This window comes from Rutidosis leptorrhynchoides, chromosome 3, assembly GCF_046630445.1.
Source record: "Rutidosis leptorrhynchoides isolate AG116_Rl617_1_P2 chromosome 3, CSIRO_AGI_Rlap_v1, whole genome shotgun sequence".
Classification (NCBI taxonomy): Eukaryota; Viridiplantae; Streptophyta; class Magnoliopsida; order Asterales; family Asteraceae; genus Rutidosis; species Rutidosis leptorrhynchoides.
The window spans coordinates 108,586,014-108,597,557 of record NC_092335.1 but is presented as its reverse complement, the minus strand read 5'-3'; positions in this window follow the sequence as shown (position 1 = coordinate 108,597,557).

Here is an 11,544-nt window from a genome sequence, read left to right as displayed (position 1 = left end):
TGAGGAAAGAAAAACTGTACGCTAAATTTTCAAAGTGTGCATTTTGGTTGGAAGAAGTTCAATTCCTCGGTCACATAGTGAACAAAGAAGGTATCCAGGTGGACCCGGCAAAGATCGAAACCGTTAAAAAGTGGGAAACCCCAAAAACTACGAAGCATATACGTCAATTTTTAGGATTGGCTGGTTACTACAGAAGATTCATCTAAGATTTCTCCAAAATAGCAAAACCCTTGACTGCATTAACGCATAAAGGGAAGAAATTTGAATGGAAGGATGAACAAGAGAAGGCGTTTCAATTATTGAAGAAAAAGCTAACTACGGCACATATATTGTCATTACCTGAAGGGAATGATGATTTTGTGATTTATTGTGACGCATCAAAGCAAGGTCTCGGTTGTGTATTAATGCAACGAAAAAAGGTGATTGCTTATGCGTCTAGACAATTGAAGATTCACGAGCAAAATTATACGACGCATGATTTGGAATTAGGCGCGGTTGTTTTTGCATTAAAGACTTGGAGGCACTACTTATATGGGGTCAAAAGTATTATATATACCGACCACTAAAGTCTTCAACACATATTTAATCAGAAACAACTGAATATGAGGCAACGTAGGTGGATTGAATTGTTGAATGATTACGACTTTGAGATTCGTTACCACCCGGGGAAGGCAAATGTGGTAGCCGACGCCTTGAGCAGAAAGGACAAAGAACCCATTCGAGTAAAATCTATGAATATAATGATTCACACTAACCTTACTACTCAAATAAAGGAGGCGCAACAAGGAGTTTTAAAAGAGGGAAATTTAAAGGATGAAATATCCAAAGGATCGGAGAAGCATCTTAATATTCGGGAAGACGGAACCTGGTATAGGGCTGAAAGAATTTGGGTACCAAAATTTAGAGATATGAGAGAAATGGTACTTAGAGAAGCTCATAAAACCAGATACTCAATACATCCTGGAATGGGGAAGATGTACAAGGATCTTAAGAAACATTTTTGGTGGCCAGGTATGAAATCCGATATTGCTAAATATGTAGGAGAATGTTTGACGTGTTTTAAGGTCAAAGCTGAACATCAGAAACCATCAGGTCTACTACAACAACCTGAAATCCCGGAATGGAAATGGGAAAACATTACCATGGATTTCATTACTAAATTGCCAAGGACTGCAAGTGGTTATGATACTATTTGGGTAATAGTTGATCGTCTCACCATGTCAGCACACTTCCTGCCAATAAGAGAAGATGACAAGATGGAGAAGTTAGCACGACTGTATTTGAAGGAAGTCGTCTCCAGACATGGAATACCAATCTCTATTATCTCTGATAGGGATGGCAGATTTATTTCAAGATTCTGGCAGACATTACAGCAAGCATTAGGAACTCGTCTAGACATGAGTACTGCCTATCATCCACAAACTGATGGGCAGAGCGAAAGGACGATACAAATGCTTGAAGACATGCTACGAGCATGTGTTATTGATTTCAGAAACAGTTGGGATCGACATCTACCGTTAGCAGAATTTTCCTACAACAACAGCTATCATTCAAGCATTGAGATGGCGCCGTTTGAAGCACTTTATGGTAGAAAGTGCAGGTCTCCGATTTGTTGGAGTGAAGTGGGGGATAGACATATTATGGGTCCGGAGATAATACAAGAAACTACCGAGAAGATCATCCAAATTCAACAACGGTTGAAAACCGCCCAAAGTCGACAAAAGAGCTACGCCGACATTAAAAGAAAAGACATAGAATTTGAAATTGGAGAGATGGTCATGCTTAAGGTTGCACCTTAGAAAGGTGTTGTTCGATTTGGTAAACGAGGGAAATTAAATCCAAGGTATATTGGACCATTCAAGATTATTGATCGTGTCGAACCAGTAGCTTACCGACTTGAGTTACCTCAACAACTTGCGAATGTACATAACACTTTCCACGTCTCGAATTTGAAGAAATGTTTTGCTAAAGAAGATCTCACTATTCCGTTGGACGAAATCCAAATCAATGAAAAACTTCAATTCATTGAAGAACCCGTCGAAATAATGGATCGTGAGGTTAAGAGACTTAAACAAAACAAGATACCGATTGTTAAGGTTCGACGGAATGCTCGTAGAGGACCCGAGTTCACCTGGGAGTGTGAAGATCAGATGAAGAAGAAATACCCACACTTATTTCCAGAAGATACGTCAACACCTCCAACTGCTTAAAATTTCGGGACGAAATTTATTTAACGGGTAGGTACTGTAGTGACCCGAACTTTTCCATGTTTATATATATAATAAATGAAATTGTTATTTACATGATTAAGTGTTTCCAACATGTTAAGCAATCAAACTTGTTAAGACTTGATTAATTGAAATAGGTTTCATATAGACAATTGACCACCCAAGTTGACCGGCGATTCACGAACGTTAAAACTTGTAAAAACTATATGATGACATATATATGGATATATATATAGTTAACATGATATTATGATAAGTAAACATATCATTAAGTATATTAACAATGAACTACATATGTAAAAACAAGACTACTAACTTAATGATTTTGAAACGAGACATATATGTAACGATTATCGTTGTAACGACATTTAATGTATATATATCATATTAAGATATATTAATACATCATGATATCATGATAATGTAATAATTTAACATCTCATTTGATTTAATAAACAATAGGTTAACAACATTTAACAAGATCGTTAACCTAAAGGTTTCAAAACAACACTTACATGTAACGACTAACGATGACTTAACGACTCAGTTAAAATGTATATACATGTAGTGTTTTAATATGTATTCATACACTTTTTAAAGACTTCAAGACACTTATCAAAATACTTCTACTTAACAAAAATTCTTACAATTACATCCTCGTTCAGTTTCATCAACAATTCTACTCGTATGCACCCGTATTCGTACTCGTACAATACACAGCTTTTAGATGTATGTACTATTGGTATATACACTCCAATGATCAGCTCTTAGCAGCCCATGTGAGTCGCCTAACACATTTAGGAACCATCATTTGGCAACTAGCATGAAATATCTCATAAAATTACAAAAATATGAGTAATCATTCATGACTTATTTACATGAAAACAAAATTACATATCCTATCTAATCCATACACCAATGACCAAAAACACCTACAAACACTTTCATTCTTCAATTTTATTCATCTAATTGATCTCTCTCAAGTTCTATCTTCAAGTTCTAAGTGTTCTTCATAAATTCTACAAGTTCTAGTTTCATAAAATCAAGAATACTTCCAAGTTTGCTAGCTTACTTCCAATCTTGTAGAGTGATCATCCAACCTCAAGAAATATTTCTTATTTACAGTAAGATATCTTTCTAATACAAGGTAATACTTATATTCAAACTTTGATTCAATTTCTATAACTATAACAATCTTATTTCGAGTGGAAATCTTACTTGAACTTGTTTTCGTGTCATGATTCTGCTTCAAGAACTTTCAAGCCATCCAAGGATCCTTTGAAGCTAGATCCATTTTTTTCATTTCCAGTAGCTTTATCCAGAAAACTTGAGGTAGTAATGATGTTCATAACATCATTCGATTCATACATATAAACTTGTTCACAAACAAAAGTTAATCCTTCTAACTTGACTTTTAAAATCAACTAAACACATGTTCTATATCTATATGATATGCTAACTTAATGATTTAAAACCTGGAAACACGAAGAACACTGTAAAACCGGACATACGCCGTCGTAGTAACACCGCGGGCTGTTTTGGGTTAGTTAATTAAAAACTATGATAAACTTTGATTTAAAAGTTGTTCTTCTGGGAAAATGATTTTTCTTATGAACATGAAACTATATCCAAAAATCATGGTTAAACTCAAAGTGGAAGTATGTTTTCTAAAATGGTCATCTAGACGTCGTTCTTTCGACTGAAATGACTACTTTTACAAAAACGACTTGTAACTTATATTTCCGACTATAAATCTATACTTTTTCTGTTTAGATTCATAAAATAGAGTTCAATATGAAACCATAGCAATTTGATTCACTCAAAACAGATTTAAAATGAAGAAGTTATGGGTAAAACAAGATTGGATAATTTTTCTTGTTGTAGCAACGTGAAAATTGGTAACAATCTACATTAATCATATCCTAGCTAACTTATATTGTATTATACTTGTATTCTAATATATTATGTAATCTTTGGATACCATAGACACGTATGCAAATGTTTTGACATATCATATCGACCCATGTGTATATATTATTTGGAACAACCATAGACACTCTATATGCAGTAATGTGGGAGTTAGCTATACATGATTGAGGTTGATTCCAAAAATATATATACTTTGAGTTGTGATCTAGCCTGAGACGTGTATACACTGGGTCGTGGATTGATTCAAGATAATATATATCAATTTTTTTCTGTACATCTAACGTTGGACAACTAGTTGTAGGTTACTAACGAGGACAGCTGACTTAATAAACTTAAAACATCAAAATGTATTAAAAGTGTTGTAAATATATTTTAAATATACTTTGATATATATGTACATATTTGTTATAGGTTCGTGAATCGACCAGTGGCCAAGTCTTACTTCCCGACGAAGTAAAAATCTTTGAAAGTGAGTTATAGTCCCACTTTTAAAATCTAATATTTTTGGGATGTGAATACATGCAGGTTTTATAAATGATTTACAAAATAGACACAAGTACGTGAAACTACATTCTATGGTTGAATTATCGAAATCGAATATGCCCCTTTTTATTAAGTCTTGTAATCTAAGAATTAGGGAACAGTCACCCTAATTGAATCGGATCCTAAAGATAGATCTATTGGGCCTAACAAACCCCATCCAAAGTACCGGATGCTTTAGTACTTCGAAATTTATATCATATCCGAAGGGTGTCCTGGAATGATGGGGATATTCTTATATATGCATCTTGTTAATGTCGGTTACCAGGTGTTCACCATATGAATGATTTTTATCTCTATGTATGGGATGTGTATTGAAATATGAAATCTTTTTGGTCTATTGTTACGATTTGATATATATAGGTTAAACCTATAACTCACCAACATTTTTGTTGACGTTTAAAGCATGTTTATTCTCAGGTGAATATTAAGAGCTTCCGCTGTTGCATACTAAAATAAGGACAAGATTTGGAGTCCATGTTTGTATGATATTGTGTAAAAACTGCATTCAAGAAACATATGTCGATGTAATATATTTCTATTGTAAACCATTATGTAATGGTAGTGTGTAAACAGTATATTTTAGATTATCATTATTTGATCATCTACGTAATGTTTTTAAAACCTTTATTGATAAAATAAAGGTTATGGTTGTTTTAAAAATGAATGCAGTCTTTGAAAAACGTCTCATATAGAGGTCAAAACCTCGCGACGAAATCAATTAATATGGAACGTTTATAATCAATATGAACGGGACATTTCATTGTTGCCAATGGGAATGCTGAATTGATTACGGTAATTAGTATATACATAAATATAAATTACATCCAAATTGATGGCTTATACAGGATGTTAACTACTGTACACGTAATACGATTTTTAAAGTCTTAAATCTTTATTCTAATTTAATTTACTTGTTTAGATATATTTTTGAATATCTTAAACAAAATTAAAGGAAAAACTAACTTGCTTTAAAGCAGATATTAAGCATATTCAATGAATTAAAAAATTTTAAATTCAATGTAAATCATAATTAATAATTATGTGTATATGGAAATGAATGAATTTAATAAATTAATTTTAATTTTATATTAAAAAAGCAAACTTTAAGTATATTTAATGATCATTATCGTCTGATCTTAGGGCTCGAGTTACCCAAACCTTTAAACTAATTCAATTTCAATTGTGGTAAAAAAAACAACGTCGATAAAAAGGTCTATATTTGATAATTACAATGAACAATCAAATATTAAAACTTGAGGATGCTTGTATTCATTGTAAACTTCGTGGAGATTCAATAAAATTTGTCTTTCAAAAAAAAAAATCAAATATTAAAATTAATAACGGATAAAAAATGGTGTAGTTAACAGATACCACAAAATATACGGTTAAACAGGGAATGATTTGCTTTTCGATAATTCGACAAATATGTAAATGTACAAGAATTTGATTGCTCTTAACTTTCTAATCGATGCTATATGGTATCTTCAGTAGGTAGAGAAAATCATTGCATTTAGTGTGAAAAAATTATTTTTTTAGTATCAGTAAGATAGCCAAAAAATTGAAAAACTTGTTTCTTTAAATAAATCTATTACAAATAAAGAACTCTGTTATGTCATAACCCGTCCTTAACCATAAGAACGTGTTAGATAACGTATGATTTCATTGCGAGGTATTGACCTCTATATGCGACATTTTTAAAAAGGAAAACTGCATATATTATACATTACAAACCAAACCATTATTTTTGTTACAAGCTTTAGACAATAAAAAGATGATTATCGTTTAACGATAATCTTCGACTTACAAACTTTACAAATGATAATAACAACACGATTTCTAGCATATTTTACAACACACGTCCTCGGATATGCAGTTTTATTTTTGACACAAATATGAGTACGCATGATCTTGCTTAGATTCAACATAATGCAGCGGAAGCTTTAATTATCACCTGAGAATAAACATGTTTAAAAACGTCAACATAAAGTTGGTGAGATATAGGTTTAGTGCGCAGCAATATATATATATAGACCACAAGATTTCGTATATAAACATTTCAATAAAAATATTCTAAGTGGTTGAGCACTTGGTAACCATACTTAACATTTTCACGTCGCATATTCCCTTTAATATGAAATCTTACTACACCGTACCAAGTGTAGTCACAAAACGAAGTACTGTGCAACCGTTGAATACTGGTCGTCCAGTCCGGTTGGGGTTGTCAGGCCCGATAGATCTATCAACAGGATTCGCGTTTACAATACCGCTGTAAATATTAGTTACCAAGCTACAGGGAAGTATGCCAGTGGTACAACTCAACGTAGAACATATTTTTCAGTTACTTGTGTCCATATCGTAAAACATAAAATACATGTATTCTCATCCCGAAATATTTAGAGTTTAAAAGTGGGACTATATACTCACTCTTGTCTTGATGATATATATATTTTGACTCGGTCTTCCGGTTGATATCACGAACCTATCCATATATAATATATCAATATGTTTTCATTTTAAAACAAACGTTATATATATATATATACTTGTTATACTTTTAATATTTTGAATATTTCCTTAGTCCGTAGTTAGCATTCCGATGTTAGTAATTCAATTTTTAATGGTTCATTTTTAGATGTTTAATATACCCGCAATAAACAAAACCCCCAACGAAATAAATAAAACCCCATCGTATATGTATTGGTCGAGATTAATCTTGACCCATGGTACCGGTGTTGTCAAATGACGTGTTGCGTACATAAAGTACCGGTGTTGTCAAATGACGTGTTGCGTACAATCATGGGATCTTAAGATTAATCTTCTCGTGTTGTTTACGGGTGATCCTGAACCATATAAAATTGAATTATAAGTACATATATATAAAATATCATGTTATCTTAGAAATATGTGATTTATATCATTTTTTTCCAATTGATCCCGTAGTTGAAATGATCTAGGATAACCAATTTTGTTTCGGTCATAGTTTCTTCGTTACAAATCCGTTTTCGTTGATTCAAATTGCCATCTTCTTGGATCGAGTTCTTCTTTAAGACTATGAACTGTAAATACCTTGGTTTGTATTCAAAATCATACGGCATAAGTGAAACATTAGTGAAACATATGAAGTTAAACATTTTTGTTACAACAAAATCATTTAATGACCATTTTTCTAAAAATACTTATACTTTGAAAAACCAAGTTTTACCTTGTTAAATTAGCATATACATAAGTTATATTACAGGTCTTGAAGTATTTTAAAAGTTAAGTTAGAAGGATCTATTTAGTTTGCAAACAAGTTTGAAAACATTCAAACTATGTTCTTGTTGTTAAACTTTTGTACCACAAAATAAGATAGCTATATATATATGAATCGAATAAGGTTATGAACATAGATTCTACCTCAAGTTCCTTGGATAAGTTTGCTGTAAAAGAGAAGTAAGAAGCTAGAATCAAAAGGGTGATGGAAGTGGATGAAAGATTGGAAGTAAGTTGGTGTTCTTGGAAGGTTTTCTTGAAGTGTTTTTGTATGGTTTTCTTATGGTGTTTTAGTATGGTTTTTGAAGCTAGATCTTTATGGAACTTTGCTGGATTGTTATGGAGTTTAGAGAGTAAGAAAGAGTGTGTGTTTTTAGTTAAGAGATTGAAGTAAAAATGAATCAAAAATGATGATACATATATACTCCTAAAAATGTGATCTTTAAGGATAACATGACAAAATTCTAGTTTGTATTTTTGTAATTAGTCTTGCAATGATTCAAAAGTAATTACCTAGCTCTAAGGGCATGAATAATGGCTGGTTAGGTGGTGATTTTGATGTGTATTTACTATTAGTAAATACGTATAGGAGCTAGGTATGATACGAGTACAAATACTCTAAATATACGTATAGAAATTTTGTGAAAAATGGAATGAGGATTCAAATATAGCTATCTTTTGTGAATACACTTATATGATTTTATGTATTTAAGTTCTTAAAAGTGATTAAATACATTACTTATACAATATATGTATAAACATTATAGTCTTAAGTATTTAAGTCAAATAACGTTACGTATTGTTATCGTTTTGAAAACTTAAGTTAGTAGTTTCAAAATACACATATAACTTGTTGTTATTAATACAAAATGAGATATTAAAACATTCATTAATCATGTTAAATATGTATATATACATATATATACACAAACGTATAGTTATCATATATTGTATAGTTCGTGATATCATCGGTCAAACTAGACGGTCAAACGTTGTGTAAAACTCTTTTCGGAAATATAAGTCTCGACAATTTGGATTGCTTATCATGTTGGTAAGGTTTAATTTATGTAAATATTAATATTATAAGTATAGAATGATCGAAAAAGTGCGGGTCGTTACATTACCTCCCCGTTAAATAAATTTCGTCCCGAAATTTTAAAATTGTACCTATTTTGCGTCATCGAGAAACAAGTGTGGATACTTTTGTTTCATCTGATCCTCCCGTTCCCACGTAAACTCGGGACCTCTTCGAGCATTCCAACGAACCTTAACGATCGGTATGTTGCTCTGCTTGAGCTGTTTAACTTCACGGTCCATGATTTCGATTGGTTCTTCGACGAATTGTAGTTTCTCGTCGACATGGATTTCTTCAAGAGGAATGGTGAGGTCTTCCTTTGCAAGACACTTCTTAAGGTTCGAGACGTGAAAGGTATTATGTACTCCGGCGAGTTGTTGCGGTAACTCGAGTCGATAAGCTACCGGTCCAATGCGTTCGATGATCTTGAACGGGCCTACATATCTTGGGTTCAGTTTACCCCTTTTTCCAAAACGTATCACACCTTTCCAAGGTGACACCTTTAGCATAACCATGTCACCGATCTGAAACTCTAATGGTTTCCTTCGGACATCGGCGTAGCTCTTTTGGCGACTACGGGCTGTTTTCAATCTCTCCTTGATTTGTACTATCTTCTTAGTCGTTTCGTGTATGATCTCGGGACCAGTTAAATGTCGATCTCCTACTTCATTCCAACAGATAGGAGATCTACACTTCCTTCCATACAATGCTTCGAATGGTGCAGCTTTAATGCTCGCATGATAACTATTATTATACGAGAATTCTGCTAACGGTAAATACTTATCCCATCCGTTTCCAAAATCGATCACACATGCCCTGAGCATGTCTTCAAGAGTCTGAATTGTTCTTTCACTCTGCCCGTCGGTTTGCGGATGATATGCGGTACTCATATCCAGACGAGTTCCTAGTGCCTCCTGTAGTGATTGCCAGAACTTTGAGGTAAATCTACTATCACGATCAGATATAATGGAAATAGGTATTCCATGCCTTGAAACAACTTCCTTTATATACAATCGTAATAGTTTCTCCATTCTATCCGTTTCCTTTATAGGCAAGAAATGTGCAGACTTGGTGAGACGATCAACAATCACCCAAATGGTGTCGTATCCCCAGGTAGTCTTTGGTAACTTCGTGATGAAATCCATGGTAATACCGTCCCATTTCCATTCTGGAATTTCTGGTTATTGAAGTAACCCTGACGGCTTCTGGTGTTCTGCTTTGACTTTGGAACAAGTTAAACATTCCCCAACATATGTTGCAACGTCTGTCTTCAAATTAGGCCACCAATAATGCGTCTTAAGATCTTGGTACATCTTTCCAACTCCAGGATGTATCGAATATCTTGTCTTATGTGCCTCGTTCAATATCAACTTCCTTAATCCACCCAACTTCGGTACCCAAATACGATTTGCAAAATATCGAATTCCATCTTCCCGCATAACGAGTTGCTTCTCATACTTCTTCATTATTTCATTTCCTATATTTTCTTTAGTAAGTGCTTCTCGTTGAACTTCTTTGATTTGTGAGTTGAGATTCATGCGAATTTTTATGTTCATCGCTCGTACTCGAATTGGTTCTCGTTCCTTTCTGCTTAGAGCGTCGGCCACCACGTTCGCTTTCCCGGGATGATAACGAATTTCACAATCATAGTCATTTATTAACTCAACCCACCTACGTTGCCTCATGTTCAGCTGTTTTTGATCGAAAATATGTTGAAGGCTTTTATGATCAGTAAACACAGTGAATTTAACCCCATACAAGTAGTGTCTCCACATCTTCAATGCAAACACGACTGCTCCCAATTCTAGATCATGCGTCGTATAATTTCGCTCGTGAATCTTCAATTGTCGGGATGCGAATGCAATAACTTTCTTCCGTTGCATAAGAACACAACCAAAACCTTGTCGCGAAGCGTCACAATATATTTCGAAATCATCGTTCCCTTCTGGTAACGATAATATAGGTGCCGTAGTTAACTTCTTCTTCAGTATTTGAAATGCGTTCTCCTGCTCCGAGGTCCATTCGTATTTCTTCCCTTTTTGCGTTAATGCTGTCAACGGCTTAGCTATTCGAGAAAAATCTTGAATAAACCTTCTATAATAACCGGCTAAACCCAAAAATTGGCGTATCTGCATTGGTGTTTTAGGAGTCTCCCATTTTTCAATGGCTTCAATTTTTACTGGATCAACCTGAATTCCTTTGCTACTAACAACGTGGCCAAGAAATTGCACTTCTTTCAACCAGAAAGCACACTTAGAAAATTTAGCGTATAGCTGTTCTTTTCTCAACAACTCTAATATCAACCTTAAATGCTGCTCATGCTCTTGCTCACTCTTGGAATAGATAAGAATGTCATCAATGAAAACGATAACAAACTTATCTAAATACGGACTACAAACTCGATTCATGAGGTCCATGAATACAGCTGGCGCATTCGTCAATCCAAACGGCATAACCAAAAATTCGTAATGACCGTAGCGTGTCCGAAAAGCAGTTTTCGGTATATCTTCTTCTTTG